Genomic DNA, 25,057 nt, shown 5'->3' with positions numbered 1-25,057 from the left:
CAGCATCATCACCTTGCCCAATGCAGATTCGCGATTCATCACTGAATATGATTTTCATCCAGTCATCCACAGTCCACGATTGCTTTTCCTTAGTCCATTGTAACCTTGTTTTTTTTTTGTTTAGGTTTAATGATAGCTTTTGTTTAGCTTTTCTGTATGTAAATCCCATTTCCTTTAGGTGGTTTCTTACAGTTCGGTCACAAACATTGTCTCCAGTTTCCTCCCATTTGTTCCTCATTTGTTTTGCTGTGCATTTCCTGCTTGGAGACATATTACTTTAAGTTTCCTGTTTGACGCTTTGATGTCTTCCTTGGTCTACCAGTATGTTTGCCTTTAACAACCTTCTCATGTTGTTTGTATTTGGTCCAGATTTTAGACACAGCTGACTGTAAACAACCAACATCTTTTGCAACATTGCGTGATGATTTACCCTCTTTTAAGAGTTTGATAATCCTCTCCTTTGTTTCAATTGACATCTCTTGTGTTGAAGCCATGATACATGTCAGTCCACTTGATGCAACAGCTCTCCAAGGTGTGATCACTCCCTTTTAGATGTAAACTAACAAGCAGATCTTATTTGATGCAGGTGTTAGTTTTGGGAATGAAAATTTACAGGGTGATTCAATTATTTTTACCTTAGAATTGAGTGATTCCATAATTTTTCCCCCTGTTTGGTTTTGAAAAGTAACCGTTACTGGCTAGCACATTATGTTTTCATGATTTTTTTTAGTGTTTCTTAAAGCCAGAAAGTTGACATTTGAAATGTCTTTAGTTTTTTGTCATGTCTGTGATCTGCATTTTTTTAAACAAAAGGAAACAACTGAATGAACATCATCAGAGCCAGGTGATTCCATAATTTTTACCAGGGGTTGTGCATAATGCACAGATATAGGCTTCATTCAGACATCTGTTCCTCATGTATATGCTCTATCTGGGATATTTGAGCCTCTTAATAAATCTAGTGCATTTTTCTGCTGTTGTGCACCACCATAAGAAATATACTTCAGTTGTGGTGAACTGGAGTATATTTCTCTCATAATTTATGGACAGTTATGGACTGGAGTATATTTCTCTCATAATTTACTCAAATTGTATGCTGTAATTTAGGCCGAATTTGCCAGCCATGCTTTGCCACATTCCCTGATGGTGGAGCTTTACCCTCTCTGTAAAAAGTTGGCAAACGAATGGCAAAAGGTAAAAGTTTCAAACTGTTTGTGCACTATAAATTGTGCAAAAAAAAAAAAAAATGTTTCAAAACAGTTTTAAAGGGAAGGGGAAAGAAATAGAAGGATGTAAATGGTGAACATTGGAATAAAATTAGATTAGGACCCAGTTGAGAGTTATACCTTGGCGTGGTAACTGGGCCCAAGTAAATTTGGCTATTTTTATTTGATTAGTAACTAATTTTTTCATTTTTTTCATATTTTTGGGTCAGTAATGTATATTTACATTACAATGTTCACCATTTACATACTTCCGTTTTTTTCCCCTTCTCTTTACTTGAGTGCAACTGTTATTTTGGATATCAAAACAGTTTTATGCCTTAATTCTGGCAAAATCTATTTGATGAATCAGAGTCATTGTGTTTTTGACAGATAGCCAAATGCAACACATGGCTGGGTAGGGAAAATGTAAGGGAATTTGTAGTCAGACACATTCTCTATGTCAGATTGTTCCATTTGTTTCAATTAAACATACACCATCTGCAATAAAATCATTTTATTGATCCCACTAATATGCTCAGTTATTTTTTGGCTGAAAAAATATGCAAGTGTTTTAAAATCTGATTTTAGTCCTCTTTGGACCCAATTTGCAATATTGCTTGCATATGCTTTATAGTTTAAATGTTACATTTTCGTGACGTATTGTTGGTTTAAGAGCAGAATTGCCTGTAAATGAATCTATGAGCTTTTCCTTGATTTTGATTCCCATCTGGCTCGCTGTTCCAAGCATTTAATTCAATCCTTACTGCCAGAATTTCCCAGAAAAACTTTATAATTACTAAGAATTTGTAGGGGCTGTTCCAGTCTGGTGCACAATTAGAGAGGCAATATGAAATTTTCATTGCTCAATTTAGATTAAATTGTAAGATTGATGGGGGACAACAATGTGAATAACCACGTACTATAAAATTACCACCAGCAGGTTGAAAGAAGTGTGAAATTGAGAACGATCACAGTTGTAAGCTAAGCCATTAAATAGTAGGGTAAGGTTTAGTGTCATTTCCATGCAGGTAGAGGATGGAGGTGCTCAATTAATGGCACAAGTTGAATCGCTCGAGGGATTGGAACAGCATGAAAGAACATTTCAGCTCTCAGTTCAGGTTCACCTCCTGCCTGGGTAATAGTTAAGTACTGAAACAAAGATACATTCTTTGTGCTTGGGATTCTGGTTGCGGGAATGAAAGATAAAACATGAAGCGCAGATTGTGCCTGACCTGCGGATCTCACAACTGCTTCGACATTATGTCTCTTTTATTTACTTGCTTCTATTTTACGTCTTGCACTCTAATAAAGTATAAAAAATGTTGAAGAAGAGGACGGTCAATGTACTGTAAATGCATAAACAACGCTTCCATTATATTGTCACATGCTTAGGGGAACGTTGGCAGAGATTCATTCTAAAACATTATAATATCGTTTTCAGCACAATTCACTTGGCTCTCAGATCTTTAACCGAGCGAGCCATATGCCTTTCACTGATTAGATCTTGGAAGGATGTCATCTTGAAAGTTTGGCAGATTGATCAGATCATCTTGCGCTACTATACATCTAATTACCACAGTTATATTCATGTTCCTAAATATATGGCCAGCTGTACTTTACTATACTGCAAATCTCTATAATCTCGAGCCAAAGCTAATTATTCTTAATATTTAGTGAAAGTTTACAAAGTTGACACAAAGATTCACACATTGCATATGCTGGAGTAATAAGGAGATATAAAATATTAGTGACTTCTCAAAAATGGAACATCCCACATAAATGATCACCTCATTGTCAGAAACATTTTACAATGGCCTTAGTTACATAGTTAAATAGTTACATAGTTACTTAGGTTGAAAAAAGACCTAGGTCCATCTAGTTCAAACTTCCTCCACCAGTTCTGCATTTTGTCATTAAGTCATTTATAACCAACAATGTTTTGTGTTCTGAGGAAATCATCTAGCCCCTTTGTTAAAGTTATTATAGTATCTGCCATTACTACCTCTTGTGGTAGGGCTTTCCACAGTCTGACTGCTCTAACTGTAAAGAACCCTTTCCTATTTAGCTGCTGGATTCTCTTTTCTTCCCCTTGCAGGGAATGTCCCCTGGTGCTTGCTATGTATTTATGCATATAAATGAGATCTCCTCTGAGATGTCTTTTTTCTAAGCTAAACAAATCTAACTTTTCCAACCTGTCATCATATGGGAGGCCTCCATTCCTTGTAGTAGTTTAGTTAACCACCTTTGAATTGACTCTAACTTCTGAATGTCATTTTTAAAATGTGGAGCCCAAAACTGGATCCATTATTCTAGATGTGGCCTTAGAAGTGATTTATAGAGGGGTAACAATACGTTGGGATCCCGGGATCTAATCTCTCTTTTTACACACCCTTACATCTTCATTGCTTTTGCAGTTGCAACTTGACAATGATTGCTGCTGCTCAGCTTACTTGTAGCCAGAATACCCAAGTCCTTCTCCTGTTTTGTAGTCCCGAGTTTACTTCAATTTAATCTATATGTAACTATAGGATTACTCTGTCCTAGGTGCATTACTTTACATTTATCAACATTAAATCTCATTTGCCAAGTGTGCATTCCGACATCTTATCCAGAGCATTTTGTAATATTGTACTATCAAGGTCAGTTTTTAATATCCTACATAGTTTGGTGTCATCAGCCTTAATTCATAAAGTCTGACATTTTGTGCATCAGTCATTATAAAGAGTATGCTGAAGTAAAAAGCACCAAATGTATTAAAAGACATATGCCCTTTTAATAGGTTTGGTGCAATTTTTAGCTGTAAGCAGGGACAGGAGAACATTTCTGTCACAATTTAAGAAACCTTTGTAGGGCAAATAATGATGAATTTGTTGGTCATTCCTTGCTAAGCTCCACTAACTTTTTCAAAAGTTTGCAGAACTGGCAAGGACTGCCATAAAAACACGAAAGTCAATTTTTTTCATAACTCTCAACAAAAATGTTGGAAAGTACAATTGTGGAGCAAAACTGATTTCTCTTCATTTGACATTATCAATTTTTCTAATAGATAAAATCACATGAAACTATTCTCAGGATGAGAATACAGTTGAGCCATATAGTAGAAAAGGTAGCCTTAGGAACCCTGCCCTGGCACTCCTTTCATATAGGCATAGACAGCTTAAGCTAGAGGCATGTCCCAAAATATTGGACAGTGACTGAATCTCTTTGTAATTTGGGCTCTACATGACACTATTTTTTATTTAAACTGAAAAAAAAAAAAAACGAAATGCAATTGAAGTAGAGTCTTTCAAGTTAATTTAAAGTAGTTGAAACAAAATATCCTGTGAAGCGTTTAGGAATTGCCACCATTTTTTTAAAAGCCTCCTCATTTCAGAGGCTCAAAAGTGACTGGAAAAATTTACTTTTTACGATAAATAAAATGTTCATTGTTAACACTTTGTATAGAATACTTTGCAGAGAATCATTTGCAGGCAATGACTGCCTGTCCTTTGGATTCCATTGACATCACCAAATGCTGGGTTTCCTCCTTTGTGATGCTTTGCCAGCCTTTCGTGCAGCTAAATTCGGTTATGGCTTGTTTGTGGGTTGTTCTGCCTTAAGATGTGGTTTATGCATGTCAAATGCATGCTCGATAGGGTTGAGATTAGGTGACTGATTTGGGCATTATAGAACATTACAATTCATTGCCTTTAAAACTCTTTAATTGGTTTCACAGTATGATTTGGATTGTTGTCCATCTGTAATGTGAAACACCTTCCAATCAAACTTGGTGCTGTTGGTTGAATTTGAGCAGACTTTATAGCCCTGTAAACTTCAGAATTCATCTTGCTGCTTCTGTCTTCAATGAAGAAAAAACAAAAAGCCAGCACTAAATGTGCACTTCAGCACTAAACATTCCAAACTGTACTTATAAAAATTTTTGAGATTTTTGGCAAAAAATTGCAATTTCTTGAGGTGCCTCGCCACGTCACGGCAAATCTCATTTGAGGCAGTCCTACACTAAAATATTTTTATAAAATGTGCCATACGGCCTAACATATGAATAGTAGAACTGCTCTTAGCAGCACTCACCTGGTCTATTTCAATCCCGTACCCATGACTGAGTCATGGCTGTGGGCGGGACAGGTCCAAGCAAATGCTGCATGAAGTAAATAGCCTGTGGACAAGGCTTGATGACTTAATGTGAACAGTCACCAACCGCCAAAATCTAGACAGATGGAATACATCCCAAATTGGGGTGCATAGCAAGGTGGAGGTCAACTACCGACCAATTCAATGAAGAAAAAACAAAAAGCCAGCAATAAATGTGCACTTCAGCACTAAACATTCCAAACTGTACTTATTATAAAAAATTTTGAGATTTTTGGCAAAAAATTGCAATTTCTTGAGCTGCCTCGCCACGTCACGGCAAATCTCATTTGAGGCAGTCCTACACTAAAATATTTTTATAAAATGTGCCATACAGCCTCACATATGAATAGTAGAACTGCTTTGCGCCGCACTTACCTGGTCTATTTCAATCCCGTATCCATGACTGAGTCATGGCTGTGGGCGGGACAGGTCCAAGCAAATGCTGCATGAAGTAAATAGCCTGTGGACAAGGCCTGATGACTTAATGTGAACAGTCACCAACCGCCAAAATCTAGACATATAGAATACATGCCAAATTGGGGTGCATAGCAAGGTGGAGGTCAACCACCGACCAATTCAATGAAGAAACAACAAAAAGCCAGCACTAAATGGGCACTTCAGCACTAAACATTCCAAACTGTACTTATTATAAAAATTTTTGAGATTTTTGGCAAAAAATTGCAATTTCTTGAGCTGCCTCACCACGTCACGGCAAATCTCATTTGAGGCAGTCCTACACTAAAATATTTTTATAAAATGTGCCATACGGCCTCACATATGAATAGTAGAACTGCTCTTAGCAGCACTCACCTGGTCTATTTCAATCCCGAACCTATGACTGAGTCATGGCTGTGGGCGGGACAGGTCCAAGCAAATGCTGCATGAAGTAAATAGCCTGTGGACAAGGCCTGATGACTTAATGTGAACAGTCACCAACCGCCAAAATCTAGACAGATGGAATACATCCCAAATTGGGGTGCATAGCAAGGTGGAGGTTAACCACCGACCAATTCAATGAAGAAAAAACAAAAAGCCAGCACTAAATGTGCACTTCATCACTAAACATTCCAAACTGTACTTATTATAAAAATTTTTGAGTTTTTTGGCAAAAAATTACAAATTCTTGAGCTGCCTCGCCACGTCACGGCAAATCTCATTTGAGGCAGTCCTACACTAAAATATTTTTATAAAATGTGCCATATGGCCTCACATATGAATAGTAGAACTGCTCTTAGCAGCACTCACCTGGTCTATTTCAATCCCGTACCCATGACTTAGTCATGGCTGTGGGCGGGACAGGTACAAGCAAATGCTGCATGAAGTAAATAGCCTGTGGACAAGGCCTGATGACTTAATGTAAACAGTCACCAACCGCCAAAATCTAGACAGATGGAATACATCCCAAATTGGGGTGCATAGCAAGGTGAAGGTCAACCACCAACCAATTCAATGAAGAAAAAACAAAAAGCCAGCACTAAATGTGCACTTCAGCACTAAACATTCCAAACTGTACTTATTATAAAATTTTTTGAGATTTTTGGCAAAAAATTGCAATTTCTTGAGCTGCCTCGCCACGTCACGGCAAATCTCATTTGAGGCAGTCCTACACTGAAAAATTTTTATAAAATGTGCCATACGGCCTCACATATGAATAGTAGAACTGCTCTTAGCAGCACTCACCTGGTCTATTTCAATCCCGTACCCATGACTGAGTCATGGCTGTGGGCGGGACAGGTCCAAGCAAATGCTGCATGAAGTAAATAGCCTGTGGACAAGGCCTGATGACTTAATGTGAACAGTCACCAACCGCCAAAATCTAGACAGATGGAATACATCCAAAATTGGGGTGCATAGCAAGGTGGAGGTCAACCACCGAGCAATTCAATGAAGAAAAAACAAAAAGCCAGCACTAAAAGTGCACTTCAGCACTAAACATTCCAAACTGTACTTATTATAAAAAATTTTGAGATTTTTGGCAAAAAATTGCAATTTCTTGAGCTGCCTCACCACGTCACGGCAAATCTCATTTGAGGCAGTCCTACACTAAAATATTTTTATAAAATGTGCCATACGGCCTCACATATGAATAGTAGAATTGCTCTTAGCAGCACTCACCTGATCTATTTCAATCCCGTACCCATGACTGAGTCATGGCTGTGGGCGGGAGAGGTCCAAGCAAATGCTGCATGAAGTAAATAGCCTGTGGACAAGGCCTGATGACTTAATGTGAACAGTCACAAACCGCCAAAATATAGACAGATGGAATACATCCCAAATTGGGGTGCATAGCAAGGTGGAGGTCAACCACCGACCAATTCAATGAAGAAAAAACAAAAAGCAAGCACTAAATGTGCACTTCAGCACTAAACATTCCAAACTGTACTTATTATAAAAATTTTTGAGATTTTTGGCAAAAAATTGCAATTTCTTGAGCTGCCTCGCCACGTCACGGCAAATCTCATTTGAGGCAGTCCTACACTAAAATATTTTTATAAAATGTGCCATACGGCCTCACATATGAATAGTAGAACTGCTCTTAGCAGCACTCACCTGGTCTATTTCAATCCCGTACCCATGACTGAGTCATGGCTGTGGGCGGGACAGGTCCAAGCAAATGCTGCATGAAGTAAATAGCCTGTGGACAAGGCCTGATGACTTAATGTGAACAGTCACCAACCGCCAAAATCTAGACAGATGGAATACATCCCAAATTGGGGTGCATAGCAAGGTGGAGGTCAACCACCGACCAATTCAATGAAGAAAAAACAAAAAGCCAGCACCAAATGTGCACTTCAGCACTAAAAATTCCAAACTGTACTTATTATAAAAAATTTTGAGATTTTTGGCAAAAAATTGCAATTTCTTGAGCTGCCTCACCACGTCACGGCAAATCTCATTTGAGGCAGTCCTACACTAAAATATTTTGATAAAATGTGCCATACGGCCTCACATATGAATAGTAGAACTGCTCTTAGTAGCACTCACCTGATCTATTTCAATCCCGTACCCATGACTGAGTCATGTCTGTGGGCGGGACAGGTCCAAGCAAATGCTGCATGAAGTAAATAGCCTGTGGACAAGGCCTGATGACTTAATGTGAACAGTCACCAACCGCCAAAATCTAGACAGATGGAATACATCCCAAATTGGGGTGCATAGCAAGGTGGAGGTCAACCACCGACCAATTCAATGAAGAAAAAACAAAAAGCCAGCACTAAATGTGCACTTCAGCACTAAACATTCCAAACTGTACTTATTATAAAAAATTTTGAGATTTTTGGCAAAAAAATTGCAAATTCTTGAGCTGCCTCGCCGCGGCAAATCTCATTTGAGGCAGTCCTACACTAAAATATTTTTATAAAATGTGCCATACGGCCTCACATATGAATAGTAGAACTGCTCTTAGCAGCACTCACCTGGTCTATTTCAATCCCGTACCCATGACTGAGTCATGGCTGTGGGCGGGACAGGTCCAAGCAAATGCTGCATGAAGAAAATAGCCTGTGGACAAAGCCTGATGACTTAATGTGAACAGTCACCAACTGCCAAAATCTAGACAGATGGAATACATCCCAAATTGGGGTGCATAGCAAGGTGGAGGTCAACCACCGACCAATTCAATGAAGAAAAAACAAAAACCCAGCACTAAATGTGCACTTCAGCACTAAACATTCCAAACTGTACTTATTATAAAAATTTTTGAGATTTTTGGCAAAAAATTGCAAATTCTTGAGCTGCCTCGCCACGGCAAATCTCATTTGAGGCAGTCCTGCACTAAAATATTTTTATAAAATGTGCCATACGGCCTCACATATGAATAGTAGAACTGCTCTTAGCAGCACTCACCTAGTCTATTTCAATCCCGTACCCATGACTGAGTCATGGCTGTGGGCAGGAAGGGTCCAAGCAAATGCTGCATGAAGTAAATAGCCTGTGGACAAGGCCTGATGACTTAATGTGAACAGTCACCAGCAGCCAAAATCTAGACAGATGGAATACATCCCAAATTGGGGTGCATAGCAAGGTGGAGGTCAAACACAGACCAATTCAATGAAGAAAAAACAAAAAGCCAGCACTAAATGTGCACTTCAGCACTAAACATTCCAAACTGTACTTATTATAAAAAATTTTGAGATTTTTGGCAAAAAATTGCAATTTCTTGAGCTGCCTTGCCACGTCACGGCAAATCTCATTTGAGGCAGTCCTACACTAAAATATTTTTATAACATGTGCCATACGGCCTCACATATGAATAGTAGAACTGCTCTTAGCAGCACTCACCTGGTCTATTTCAATCCCGTACCCATGACTGAGTCATGGCTGTGGGCGGGACAGGTCCAAGCAAATGCTGCATGAAGTAAATAGCCTGTGGACAAGGCTTGATGACTTAATGTGAACAGTCACCAACCGCCAAAATCTAGACAGATGGAATACATCCCAAATTGGGGTGCATAGCAAAGTGGAGGTCAACCACCGACCAATTCAATGAAGAAAAAACAAAAAGCCAGCACTAAATGTGGACTTCAGCACTAAACATTCCAAACTGTACTTATCATAAAACATTTTTAGATTTTTGGCAAAAAATTGCAAATTCTTGAGCTGCCTCGCCACGTCACGGCAAATCTCATTTGAGGCAGTCCTACACTAAAATATTTTTATAAAATGTGCCATACGGCCTCACATATGAATAGTAGAACTGCTCTTAGCAGCACTCACCTGGTCTATTTCAATCCCGTACCCATGACTGAGTCATGGCTGTGGGCGGGACAGGTCCAAGCAAATGCTGCATGAAGTAAATAGCCTGTGGACAAGGCCTGATGACTTAATGTGAACAGTCACCAACAGTGTAGGACTGCCTCAAATGAGATTTGCCGTGACGTGGCGAGGCAGCTCAAGAAATTGCAATTTTTTTGCCAAAAATCTCAAAATTTTTTATAATAAGTACAGTTTGGAAGGTTTAGTGCTGAAGTGCATATTTTGTGCTGGCTTTTTGTTTTTTCTTCATTGAACTGGTCGGTGGTTGACCTCCACCTTGCTATGCACCCCAATTTGGAATGTATTCCATCTGTCTAGATTTTGGCGGTTGGTGACTGTTCACATTAAGTCATCAGGCCTTGTCCACAGGCTACTTACTTCATGCAGCATTTGCTTGGACCTGTCCCGCCCACAGCCATGACTCAGTCATGGGTACGGGATTGAAATAGACCAGGTGAGTGCTGCTAAGAGCAGTTCTACTATTCATATGTGAGGCCGTATGGCACATTTTATAAAAATATTTTAGTGTAGGACTGCCTCAAATGAGATTTGCCGTGGCGTGGCGAGGCAGCTCAAGAAATTCCAATTTTTTTGCCAAAAATCTCAAAATTTTTATAATAAGTACAGTTTGGAATGTTTAGTGCTGAAGTGCACATTTGGTGCTGGCTTTTTGGTTTTTCTTCATTGAATTGGTCAGTGGTTGACCTCCACCTTGCTATGCACCCCAATGTGGGATGTATTCCATCTGTCTAGATTTTGGCGGTTGGTGACTGTTCACATTAAGTCATCAGGCCTTGTCCACAGGCTATTTAGTTCATGCAGCATTTGCTTGGACCTGTCCCGCCCACAGCCATGACTCAGTCATGGGTACGGGATTAAAATAGACCAGGTGAGTGCTGCTAAGAGCAGTTCTACTATTCATATGTGAGGCCATATGGCACATTTTATAAAAATATTTTAGTGTAGTACTGCCTCAAATGAGATTTGCCGTGACGTGGCGAGGCAGCTCAAGAAATTGCAATTTTTTGCCAAAAATCTCAAAATGTTTATAATAAGTACAGTTTGGAATGTTTAGTGCTGAAGTGCACATTTAGTGCTGGCTTTTTGTTTTTTCTTCATTGAATTGGTCGGTGGTTGTCCTCCACCTTGCTATGCACCCCAATTTGGGATGTATTCCATCTGTCTAGATTTTGGCGGTTGGTGACTGTTCACATTAAGTCATCAGGCCTTGTCCACAGGCTATTTACTTCATGCAGCATTTGCTTGGACCTGTCTCGCCCACAGCCATGACTCAGTCATGGATATGGGATTGAAATAGACCAGGTGATTGCTGCTAAGAGCAGTTCTACTATTCATATGTGAGGCCGTATGGCACATTTTATAAAAATATTTTAGTGTAGTACTGCCTCAAATGAGATTTGCCGTGACGTGGCGAGGCAGCTCAAGAAATTGTAATTTTTTGCCAAAAATCTCAAAATGTTTATAATAAGTACAGTTTGGAATGTTTAGTGCTGAAGTGCACATTTAGTGCTGGCTTTTTGTTTTTTCTTCATTGAATTGGTCGGTGGTTGTCCTCCACCTTGCTATGCACCCAAATTTGGGATGTATTCCATCTGTCTAGATTTTGGCGGTTGGTGACTGTTCACATTAAGTCATCAGGCCTTGTCCACAGGCTATTTACTTCATGCAGCATTTGCTTGGACCTGTCTCGCCCACAGCCATGACTCAGTCATGGGTATGGGATTGAAATAGACCAGGTGATTGCTGCTAAGAGCAGTTCTACTATTCATATGTGAGGCCGTATGGCACATTTTATAAAAATATTTTAGTATAGTACTGCCTCAAATGAGATTTGCCGTGACGTGGCGAGGCAGCTCAAGAAATTGCAATTTTTTGCCAAAAATCTCAAAATGTTTATAATAAGTACAGTTTGTAATGTTTAGTGCTGAAGTGCACATTTGGTGCTGGCTTTTTGTTTTTTCTTCATTGAATTGGTCGGTGGTTGACCTCCACCTTGCTATGCACCCCAATTTGGGATGTATTCCATCTGTCTAGATTTTGGCGGTTGGTGACTGTTCACATTAAGTCATCAGGCCTTGTCCACAGGCTATTTACTTCATGCAGCATTTGCTTGGACCTGTCTCGCCCACAGCCATGACTCAGTCATGGGTACGGGACTGAAATAGACCAGGTGAGTGCTGCTAAGAGCAGTTCTACTATTCATATGTGAGGCCGTATGGCACATTTATAAAAATATTTTAGTGTAGGACTGTCTCAAATGAGATTTGCCGTGACGTGGCGAGGCAGCTCAAGAAATTGCAATTTTTTGCCAAAAATCTCAAAATTTTTATAATAAGTACAGTTTGGAATGTTTAGTGCTGAAGTGCACATTTGCTGCTGGCTTTTTGTTTTTGCTTCTGTCTTCAGGCACAGCCCTCTGCACTCTGACACATGATTAAAGCCAAAAATGCTAATTGTGTCAGAATAGTTGCACCCAGTAAACTAAGTGATAGAATGTTGGATTCGGAATCTGCTCGTCTACATTATGCTGCTCTTAGATGAGGAAGTAAAAACCTGCTGACAGATTTCCTTTAAGTGCTGTAAATAACTCTCTGTCTTTCATGCTACCCATCAGACAAGAACTTTGGAGCATGAGAAGAAAATATTTCTGTCTGTGCCCACTACTACAGCCTGTGATTCACAGTACCATGTTCAATACGTCATTCGTCCCAAAGAACAGTCCTGCTGTCATGAAGGCTCATTCAGATGTCTGTACTCATCAGTTGATCTCAGATCGCAATGAATGGAATAGCACCAGGTCTAGTTGAGGCTTTATAGATAAGCAAGATTTAAAGGGATTTTGCTAGTGATGAGCGAGCACTACTATGCTTGGGTACTTTGCACTCATAGCAAGCAGTTGGATGCTCAGATGAGCGCAACTTGAGTACTCAAGTATAATGGGAGTCAATGAGAAACTCAAGCATTTTTCAACTGCTCATTATGAGGACTGAACACCCAAGCATGGTAGTGCTTGCTCATCACTAGTACTTATGGGCAGACTCACAGATAACAAGGATTGGCAAATCCAACAAGGTTTAAAAAAAGATACCAGCCTGGAATTGATCTTGGATATCTGACCAAATGCCTTCCCCAAGTAAGTATATAGAGACATGAATTCAGCGCTTTAAAATGGTAGCAGAAGGGATAGGGGGATTTAAGCAGGCATGTTATGCTTACCAGTCTCCAGCGCTACTGTAATGTTACTTCCAGCGCCGCTCATTATCCTTCATACATATGCCCTGCTTTTCCTGTCCATGGCACTTCCCACGTCTCTGATTGGTTGCAGTCAGTGTTGCCCCCACCCTGTGTGACAGTTTGTCTGACTGCTTTCAATCAGAGGTGCTGTGTGTGTCCCTATATTGGTGTAAAAATGAATTAAAAAAAATTGGCGTATATTCCCCCCATATTAGGATAACCAGTATAGATAAAGCATACAGCTACAGGCTGCAGCCCCCAGCCGTGTGCTTATTTTGGTTGTGTATCAAAATAAGAGGGACCACATGTGGCTTTTAAAAAAAATAAATAATTTTAAAAAAACAGCGTGCGGTTCCCCTCAATTTTGATATCCAGCCATGGTTAAGCCTACAGCTGGGGCTGGTATTCTCAGGCTGGGGAGGACCATGGCTGTTGGGGCCCCCCAGCCTAAGAATAGCAGCCAGCAGCTGCCCAGGATTATCACATCCATTAGATACAAAAATCTCGGAACCTTTGCCTGCTCATCCCGATTGCCATGGTGTGGTGGCACTCCTAATATGGCGGGACCACACCGCAATTTTTTTAGTTATTTATTTTTCTACCGATATAGATACACAGACAGCGTTTATGATTAAAAGCAGTCAGACATGCTGACACACAGGGTGGGGGCGCTTCTAAAGGCAATCAATCTCAGATGCCAAGACTTCCGGTGGGTGGGGGAAGTAGTGCATATTCATGATGTTAATGAGCGTCCACTGAAGTAGTGTAAGCAGCCCAGAAGCAGTGTACAGCCACTCAAGAGTACTCGGGTACTTTTAAACCTTCTCAGATCCGGACTTTTACAGTCTAAGTCTGCCCATCGCTAATCACTAGATTTTTCCCTTTTAACATTCTTTATGTCATTAGCATGCATTTGTTAAAAATAATAAAAGCATTGGTTAGCCTCTTGCTCCCATTCTAGAGTTGGATATTCAACATCACTCTGGTGATGATTTACTGTCATAAAAGGCTATGAACCTGCAGATATGAGGTAAATTGCTCGCTAAAGCTAAAATGTATTCCTCCCAGCAGTCTCCTGCTTTCCGTAAAATAGGCAGATCCTCAGTAACCGCTCAGTGCACAGTAAGCAGTGACTTAACCAAGCTCCAGAGCACTGGCTGACAGCTCAGCACAGATGCGCTATTGCTGGCTATCAGTAAGTATCCCTGCGTGGTTATAGCAATCGCTCACTGAATACTGAGAAGTGACTGAAGTCACGCCTCTATGGCTGAAAGCTGGAGACTGGGAGGAATAAAGTTGTTATCCTTCAGATTGCCATTTCCCTCAGGTAGGTAGGCTCTGACTTTAACTGCAAGGCAGCTTTAGAATGCTATTAACCTGTAGATTAGCAATATATGTAGGTTGATAACATTTTTTGACTTGATAGGTTACTTTAAATCATTTGTCTTATAATATAAAACATAACTTCCTATCGAAGTATGTGTTCTTTGATATTATATTAAAAAGACTCAGTTAGCCTGGTGGCAAAAAAGGACAGTTTTATAAAGGATATCATTCAGCTTGAGACAGGCCCTGGTGTTAGATCCCATTAGGCTTGTAGACTAGAGATGAGCGAACCGGTCCCGGTTCGGCTCGAGGTCGGTTCGCCGTACGGAGGTCCCGTTCGAGTTCGGTTCGTCGAACGTTCGACAAACCGAACTCGAACTGCATAGGAAACAATGGCAGGCATTCACAAACACATAGAAACACCTAGAAAACACCCTCAAAGGTGTCCAAAAGGTGACAAACAACTCACAACACAACACAAACACATGGGAAAGTGACAAGGACATATACTCATGCGAAAACAAAACAGCTGGACAAGGAAAAAGAGGAGGAGACACAGATATGAGTATATGCAAGGAAACATCGATGCCATTACTGTGCAACTTGAGCCCTGCTCATTTTAGGCTTCCAATCTGGATAAATTGCCTGAGCTCGTCACGTACGCCTTGGGGATCTTGTCGTGTCCTGCAGCCAGCGTTCTCTCGGAACCTGTCTTCAGTGCTGCTGGGGGTCTGCTGGCAGATAAGCACACGTGTCTGTCCACTGACAATGTGGACATGGCTCTCAGAGGACTTTTCTTCCCCTGGGTCAGCCAGGGGACGGGAAAGGCACGCGTATTTTTGAAAGTGCTTCATGCAAAGCATCTTTTTCATCTTGAAAATTGGGTCAACTGATGCCAGTCAAGTGGGGTGTGTGTGGCCCAATTAGTGGAAACGAGGGAGACTGTGGTTGGAGTCCCCTCGCTGTGTTTCTAAAAGAACCAAAATGAACAAATCATGGCTCTCAGAGGACTTTTCTTCCCCTGAATCAGCCAGGGGACGGGAAAGGCACGCGTATTTTTGAGAGTGCTTCATGCAAAGCATCTTTTTCATTTTGAAAATTGGGTCAACTGATGCCAGTCAAGTGGGGTGTGTGGCCCAATTAGTGGCAACGAGGGAGACTGTGGTTGGAGTCCCCTCGCTGTGTTTCTAAAAGAACCAAGTTGAACAAGTCATGGCTCTCAGAGGACTTTTCTTCCCCTGGGTCAGCCAGGGGACGGGAAAGGCACGCGTCTTTTTGAGAGTGCTTCATGCAAAGCATCTTTTTCATCTTGAAAATTGGGTCAACTGATGCCAGTCAAGTGGGGTGTGTGTGGCACAATTAGTGGAAACGAGGGAGACTGTGGTTGGAGTCCCCTCGCTGTGTTTCTAAAAGAACCAAAATGAACAAATCATGGCTCTCAGAGGACTTTTCTTTCCCTGGGTCAGCCAGGGGACGGCAAAGGCACGCGTATTTTTGAGAGTGCTTCATGCAAAGCATCTTTTTCATTTTGAAAATTGGGTCAACTGATGCCAGTCAAGTGGGGGGTGTGTGGCCCAATTAGTGGCAATGAGGGAGACTGTGGTTAGCGTCCCCTCGCTGTGTTTCTAAAAGAACCAAGATGAACAAGTCATGGCTCTCAGAGGACTTTTCTTCCCCTGGGTCTGCCAGGGGACGGGAAAGGCACGCGTATTTTTGAGAGTGCTTCATGCAAAGCATCTTTTTCTTTTTCAAAAGGGGGGTCAACCGATGCCAGTCAAGTGGGGTGTGTGTGGCCCAATTTGTGGCAACGAGGGAGACTGTGGTTGGAGTCCCCTCGCTGTGTTTCTAAAAGAACCAAGCTGAACAAGTCATGGCTCTCAGAGGACTTTTCTTCCCCTGGGTCAGCCAGGGGAGGCGAAAGGCACGCGTATTTTTGAGGGTGCTTCATGCAAAGCATCTTTGTAAGCTTGAAAATGGGGGTGAACTGATGCCAGTCAAGTGGGGTGTGTGTGGCACAGTTAATGGAAACGAGGGAGACTGTGGTTGGAGTCCCCTCGCTTTTGAAAAAAGAACCAAGATGAACAAGTCATGGCTCTCAGAGGACTTTTCTTCCCCTGGGTCATCCAGGGGAGGCGAAAGGCACGCGTACTTTTGAGAGTGCTTCATGCAAAGCATCTTTGTAAGCTTGAAAATGGGGGTCAACTGATGCCAGTCAAGTGGGGTGTGTGTGGCCCAGTTAGTGGAAACGAGGGAGACTGTGGTTGGAGTCCCCTCGCTTTTGAAAAAAGAACCAAGATGAACAAGTCATGGCTCTCAGTGGACTTTTCTTCCCCTGGGTCAGCCAGGGGAGGCGAAAGGCATGCGTATTTTTGAGAGTGCTTCATGCGAAGCATCTTTGTAAGCTTGAAAATGGGGGTCAACTGATGCCAGTCAAGTAGGGTGTGTGTGGCCCAGTTAGTGGAAACGAGGGAGACTGTGGTTGGAGTCCCCTCGCTTTTGAAAAAAGAACCAAGATGAACAAGTCATGGCTCTCAGAGGACTTTTCTTCCCCTGGGTCATCCAGGGGAGGCGAAAGGCATGCGTATTTTTGAGAGTGCTTCATGCAAAGCATCTTTGTAAGCTTGAAAATGGGGGTCAACTGATGCCAGTCAAGTGGGGTGTGTGTGGCCCAGTTAGTGGAAACGAGGGAGACTGTGGTTGGAGTCCCCTCGCTTTTGAAAAAAGAACCAAGATGAACAAGTCATGGCTCTCAGAGGACTTTTCTTCCCCTGGGTCAGCCAGGGGAGGCGAAAGGCACGTGTATTTTTGAGAGTGCTTCATGCAAAGCATCTTTGTAAGCTTGAAAATGGGGGTCAACTGATGCCAGTCAAGTGGGGTGTGTGTGGCCCAGTTAGTGGAAACGAGGGAGACTGTGGTTGGAGTCCCCTCGCTGTGTTTTACATGCTTTTAGAAGGGCATGACATGGCTTAGAGGTTGACTTTCAGCATCTGGAAACTGTTGGCTACCAAAATGCTGCCTTTCCAACCTTTTTAAGCGAGGGTTTTCGAGACCTTATGCTCATCGTAGTGCCCCAAGAGCCGATGCCCAGGCGCCACTCCTTCTCCAACAAAGGCGTGCACGCGCTACACCAGCATGTCGCACTAAACATCACTGATTGCTTGAGAAACTCTGTGTTACAGGGTGCATTTCACCACAGATAATTGGCCCAGTAAGCATGGACAGGGGCGTTACATGTCGCTGACTGGGCAATGGGTTACTGTGGGGAGAGATGGAGAAGGGTCTGCTGTACAAGTCTTGCCGTCCCCACGAGTTGTGTCAATCCTTCTGTATGTAGAAGTTAATACACTGCTTCTGCCTCTTCAACCTCGTGTGGGTCCTCCACCTTGGCGCAAACCCTGTGTGGTTAGGCCACCCTTCCTTGTAACTGCGCACAAGGAATACCACACACCTCCTTACTATGCTGGCAGCAGAGCTCAATGCCATCAGGCGGTCAAAGGTTTACTTTGAAATGTATGGGAAATGTGAGTCACACCGCTGAGAAGTTGTGGACGGTTAGCTCTGGAGACCGAGTTTCATCAATGGTTGTCTCCACTCAACCATCAGCCAGGGAAGGCCGGGTGCGACAATGATGCAAACATGGGTGCGGCCCTTCGCTGTGACAATGTGACACACGTGCCTTGTGTGGCTCACGTGTTGAACCTGGTTGTCCAGCAATTTTTAAAGCACTATCGTGGCCCACATGGCCTTCTGCAGAGAGCACGGTGTAACGCCTTCCTTGATCTACACACTCAGATGGGCTGTAAATGATAGGCTAGAGGGAAGCCACTCACCAAGCAGGACCCCTAGAACCCTGAAACCCTTTAACCCCTATACAGGGATTAGGAATTACACAGGGCCCAAGGTGATCAATACCTGTGTAAGGCTGCAGTTCCAGAGAATAGTAGTCAGGCAGGGTCAAAACATTAATTGAGTAACAGGAACAGAATGGGACGGCCAGGACTTAATCAAAAAACAAGCAGAGGTGAAATGCGGATCGGCCAACAAGGTACATAAACAGCAAGCAGGAAAAGTAGTCAGGTAACAAGCAAACAAAATCATAAAACTGAACTGGGGGTAAAAGTAACCAGAGATTCATAGCTATGTCTGGCAGTGGTCTGCAGACAGGATGGGCATAAAAAACGGTGTGGTGTCTTCCCATTGGTTGTAGCTGAATGATGGTACTTCATCTGTGAGATACCCACCAGCTACATTCAGCCAGAGATTCTGCATCTGTCAAGGTAATGCAGCCCAGTGGGTGAACATATCCTGCGTCCACCTGCGCCGCTGGCATCGACTCCTCTCCCATCATCAGCACTATGCATGAAAGGAACACGTTGTCACCTGGCGACCGGAGTACAAATTGACGGAGCGGACTCCGTTGGTGACTTAACAGCCGTGTGTGGCAATGATGCAAACCTGGCTGCGGGCCATCGTCAGGGCAATGTGAGACACGTGCCTTGTATGGCTCACGTGTTGATCCTAATTCTTCAGCAATTTTTAAAACACCATCCCGGCCTACATGGCCTTGTGCAGCGGGCACGCTCGCTATGTGCTCACTTCCATCGTGCGCACACAGCAGCTCAACAACTTTCGTCGCTACAGAAGTCTTTAGGTCTGGTGGTTAAACGCCTGAAATGCGATGTGCCGACATGCAGGAATTTTAATCTGCACATGTTGCAGCGTTTGTGGCAGCACCGCCGAACCCTACTGCAATACGTTATGACATATAGCCTGGGATAACTTGATCCAGAGGTGGTGCAGATCACGCTGCTGGAGTGGTGTCAGATCAAGGACCTATGCACCCTGCTACACAGTTTACAAATGTCGACGAAGATGTTTAGCACTGGCGATGCCATTCTCAGCGTGACAATTCTGGTCATCTACATGATCTAGCACACTGTAATTATTATTCGGAGTCAGGTGTTGGGACAAGAAGAAGGGGAGGAAGTACAGGAGGAGTCATATGCGGAAGTGATAACAAGATCTACGAGGTCCAGATGGTCAGCAGCACCTAGGCGGCAGTCATGGTGAGGGAGAGGGATTAACAAGGGCGCATAGTATCAGCAAAAAGTGTTGAGGAAGGTGCAGGAGCCCATGAAGAAATGGAGGACGAACTGGCGATGGGCATGGAAGACTCAGCAGATGAGTGAGAGATTGCTCACATTTCGGTTGTGCGAGGTTGTGGGGAGAGGGCAGAGGAAGGAGGCACGATTCTCACCTCTCTGCCACCAACACACCAAGGACTTGGTCCTCCTGGATGCACAAGACACATGAGCGCCTTCATGCTGCACTACCTACAACATGACCCTCGGATTGTACGAATTCAAAGTAATACTGACTACTGGGTTGCCACACTGTTAGATCCCCGGTACAAGACAAAATTTGGCAAAATAATTCCTGCCATAGAAATGGACGCACGTATACAGGAGTATCTGCAGAAGGTGGTACGCATACTTAGATCTGCTTTTCCACTAAACACCAGTGCTGCACAGAGTGAATCTCAACGCTTTGTCATGGATAGGAGGAAATGGTCTTTTACTTGTCCACATCTGAGAGACCGAGGGCTGGCTGCTGTGCTGAGATGGCATTGAGTATGGTGTCCCTGCAGAGTTGCACTTTTGGTCATATACAAAATGAGTTGAAAAAGGACAGATGCTGGTGGAAAGGGGAACAGGTGTGTTGGAAAGGGGAAAAAAGTTTTTGTCCGTGGATTTGGTGGTTAAGCAACAGTAACATTTGCTGAAGAAACACCATCTGTTACAGTGGGACTGGCAGATTTGGGTAAGGTGGTATATACTATGTTACCGCTATATACCGAAAATTATTAAGAAAAGAAAGAGAAAGGTATATATCCCCATCAGCAGTCAGTGTCCACCGTGCTCCCAGATGGAAAAGGAGAGGTTGGGAACTGGAAGGTTTGGTGGAGGATACAGAGCTGTGTGGCTATGAAACTAATAGTAGCCTGAACCGAGTTAGACGCCATTCGGATCTGGAGCCTGGGAGCCCTGTTAGCGTCACAGGATCCACATGCCCACCCAGCCCAGGAACTCACTGTTAACAACACAGGGGCCATTGAGTACGCTGACCGTGTGCGTAGGGGCCACACCTGTGGACAGCAGGTGCATCAGCAGCAGCAGGCCTGTTAATGCCACTGGGCTGCACAAGCAGGACTGGTAGGACAGGAGCTGGTCTTAACCGTTCTGCGTTACCAACTGTGGTGGTGGCCTGCATCGACACCCTATCCCTGCCTACCTCTGGCCTAAAGCCGCAATGGGTTCAACACATGGAGGTGTGCTCTTTCGGAGCATAATAGGAGACTGCGCACCTCCTTGTTGGCTCCATCCCCTTTTATAACCTGGGTCTGCCCCAAACCAGGGTGAACCACAATGCACCTCCTGGAGACAAAAGCAGAGTGACACGTCATGAGTGGCATAACTAGCGTCCTATTTGGAACCGCAACTTCAATGATGACCTCATGGCTGCCATGACCCAAACACCTCACCAGTCATCGTCTGACCATCAATAATGCGGTGACAAGTCATAGGGGCGGGCCTCTGCAAGCCATTTGGGAGTGGCCTGGCCACATTGTCAGGACACCTGATGCCCTGTGGTCTATATGGGACCCCCACATCAGGGGCAGGGCCAAAGAGTTCATTACCGGACATAGTCTCTGATGCAGTAAGTGCCTGAGCATGCTCAGTAGCATGAAATACAGTGTCTGAAAAAAGACTATCAGCTTTATGGTGTCTAGGCACAACACTTGACCTAGACCCGGCACGGAGTGCAAGTACCTGTGCAAAGAGGCTTTTTGCACTAAGTGTGGGAGCATGCGCTGTATCCCGAAATGAAGACTTAGCCTCAGCAATGGCACAGTCAGGCTGAGCATACTCACTAGGCTAAACACTGTAGTTAGGCTGCGGCTGAGGTAAATCGGCACACGCATGCGCACTAGCTGCCTCTCCACACTTAGACGTGGAGGAGAAAGCAGCCAGCTGGACAACCCAAGGCCCATCCCTAAATGGCAGCTGACGCCTGGGCGCAAATGAAACCGCAGCAGGCTTCAGGTTACAGGTTTTGTAACAACAAATACCATCCAAAAGAACAGGTGTACTTCTTCCCATGGATAATCTGATATGATCCTTTTTTTCACGGACACAACCATCGCTAACAAATGTAGATGAGGCCAAAACAGCAGCTGCTTCAATGGATCTGAAGTTCTCCATAAAATGGCCTCTCCTCCACCCCAATTTCAAGATCCCAAATACTCCATTCCTCTGTGGTGTCAATCCAATCGAACTGCTTCCTAACAGCTCTCAAGTTTCCACCAGCTCTGCTGAGTATGGGGTAACAGAGATGGTTGAGTTTGCATAGCTGTTCAGTCGCACTATAGCCTGGGAATCAGAGGTCTGCTCCAAAGCTGCAATGAGTACAGACAAGGAAGTTATTATTATTTTTATTATTATTGATTTATAGAGCATCATTGATTCCATGGTGCTGTACATGAGAAGGGGGTTACATACAGAATACATATACAAGTAACTATAGACAGACTGGTACAGAGGGAAGAGGGACCTGCCCTTGCGGGATTACATTCTAAAGGATTTTTGAGAGGAGACAGTAGGAGTGGTGTAGGTTGAGCGTCAAGTACGTATGGTGGTGGTGTCATTGAAGGTTATAGTCATTTCTGAACAGATGAGTTTTCAGATTCAGTTTGAAGCTTGCAGGTGTAGCAGATAATCTGACGTGTTGAGGTAGCGAGTTCCATGAGACAGGGGAAATGATCTGCGCAGATGGCCAGAAGCTTTGTGAGTGGGATCCAGGGCCCGATGAAGAAGGTGCTGAGCCTAATCTACACCCTCATTTCCAAAAAGTCAATCCTCCTGGTGGAGACAATGGTGAACATGATGAGGAGCACAGATACCTGATTGGAATGACAACTTTACTATTCGGTCAGGGCAGGAAGAGGTTTTCTCGGAGGACTCAGGACGAGGGGAATGAAAACACACAGGGTTATTGATGAGGTTGGAGACCACACTTACTGTCAAACCAAAGTCAGCCAGTCGATGAGGTCAACAGAGGAGATGGAGGAGGATGCTACTGACGACGAGGTTACGTTGCGTCTTCCTGGCCAGAGACAAAGTACTGGAAGCACGTCAACAACTGAATCCTGGACCACAACTTTGACTCTGAGCAGAAGTCGTGTTGGCTATGCAGGTCGCATGGGCTGTAAGCCTTGCCTAGCCTGTGAATTTTTGGACATCGCAAAGGATCACCCAAGTCATGGAATCTGTAAGATTTGTCAACAATCTGTAAGTAGAAGGCAAAAACTCACACCTTTGAGTAGTTCCTCCTTGAAGTGTCACATGGATATGAATTGATAGCGTGAAGGTGTATTGCTCAGCTTTAGCCACTGTCAATGCAACATGCTTATTTGCCATTGCATGCATTGTTGCAGACTACACACAAGGGGCTGCTGTTTTTTTGGATCTGCCTGGGTTTGGTCACTATAGCAATATCAAATTGCTCTTCGGATGTGGACTTGGAGATGCTGTCTATGAACAGAAGGAAAAGCTAAAGGTGTGTGTTACAGCAAGGAGCCACCGCGGAAACACTTCGTTCAATTGTGAGGGGAGTCATATTGTACTTTGATGATGAGCCCCGTAATGTCAGTGAGCAACATCCTGTGCCACAGACCAACATTCTTACAGTGCTGTCTATACTGTTTACCGTGAGAGGAGCGTAAAGTCTGTATTTCTGGAAACTGGACATCACAGTACCCGGGTACGGTAGGCTGTGCCCAGACAATAATGCGGGCACGCAACACTTTGTTTTATTAGCAAAACACATATCTGTTCTGGGTAGGCCAACTATATAGACAATAAGACTTGCTGCCTCTGCACTGTCAAATTGTCACATACAGTTTAAGGGCTCCGCCACACATCCGTGAAAACCACGTCCGTGTAAAACGGGCCGTTTTTCGGGTCCGTTTTCCGTTTTTTTTTTGTCCGTTTTTATGGTATGTGTGGCCTGCGTGTGTATCCCGTATGCTAGCCGTATGTGCGTGTGGAATGTCCGTGTGTGCGTGAGTGAAATAACTGACATGTGTATGTGTTGTCCGTGTGAAATGTACGTGTGTGATGCAAAATGTCGTTACTACATGTCGGAAGACAGAGTAGCGGGATGAGAATGAACTCGGGTGAACTTCACCCGACTTCATTGTCATGCCGCGGCTCTGTCTTTGTGCCGTGTACTGATTAGCGGTCACCTGTGAAGGATTCACCGGTGACCGGTAATCCCCCGAGTGACTGAAGTGTCCCCCCCCTCTCTCATACTCACCGATCCCCGATCACTGGCGCTGCACGGCGTTCACACTGCTCCGGCGGCTTTTTCTAATTTGAAAAAGCCGGCCGCCCATTAATCAATCTCGTATTCCCTGCTTTACCCGCCCACCGGCGGCTGTGATTGGTTGCAGTGAGACACGCCCACCACGCTGAGTGACAGGTGTCACACTGCACCCAATCACAGCAGCCGGTGGGCGTGTCTATACTGTGCAGTAAAATAAATAAATAAATAATTAAAAAAACCAGCGTGCGGTCCCCCCCCATTTTAATACCAGCCAGATAAAGCCATACGGCTGAAGGCTGGTATTCTCAGGATGGGGAGCTCCACGTTATGGGGGCCCCCCACCCTAACAATATCAGTCAGCAGCCGCCCAGAATTGCCGCATACATTATATGCGACAGTTCTGGGGCTGTACCCGGCTCTTCCCGATTTACCCTGGTGCGTTGGCAAATCGGGGTAATAAGGAGTTATTGGCAGCCCATAGCTGCCAATAAGTCCTAGATTAATCATGTCAGGCGTCTATGAGACACCTTCCATGATTAATCTGTAAGTTACAGTAAATAAACACACACACCCGAAAAAATCCTTTATTAGAAATAAAAAACACAAACACATTCCCTCATTACCAATTTATTAACCCCGACAAACCCTCCATGTCCGGCGTACTCCACGGTCCTCCAGCGTCGCGTCCAGCTCTGCTGCATGGAGGTGACAGGAGCTGCAGAATACACCGCCGCTCCGGTCACCTCCACGCAGCTAATGAGATGAGTAGCGCGATCAGCAGCTGTCAGTCTGGTAACTCGCGGTCACCGCTGGATCCAGCGGTGGCCGAGGGTAACCTCAGTGACAGCAGCTGATCGCGCTACTCATCTCATTAGCTGCGTAGAGGTGACCAGAGCGGCGGTGTCTTCTGCTGCTCCTGTCACCTGCATGCAGCAGAGCTGGACGCGACGCTGGAGGACCGTGGAGTACGCCGGACATGGAGGGTTTGTCGGGGTTAATAA

Source organism: Anomaloglossus baeobatrachus, chromosome 1, assembly GCF_048569485.1.
Source record: "Anomaloglossus baeobatrachus isolate aAnoBae1 chromosome 1, aAnoBae1.hap1, whole genome shotgun sequence".
Lineage (NCBI taxonomy): Eukaryota > Metazoa > Chordata > Amphibia > Anura > Aromobatidae > Anomaloglossus > Anomaloglossus baeobatrachus.
This window is presented reverse-complemented; position numbering follows the sequence as displayed.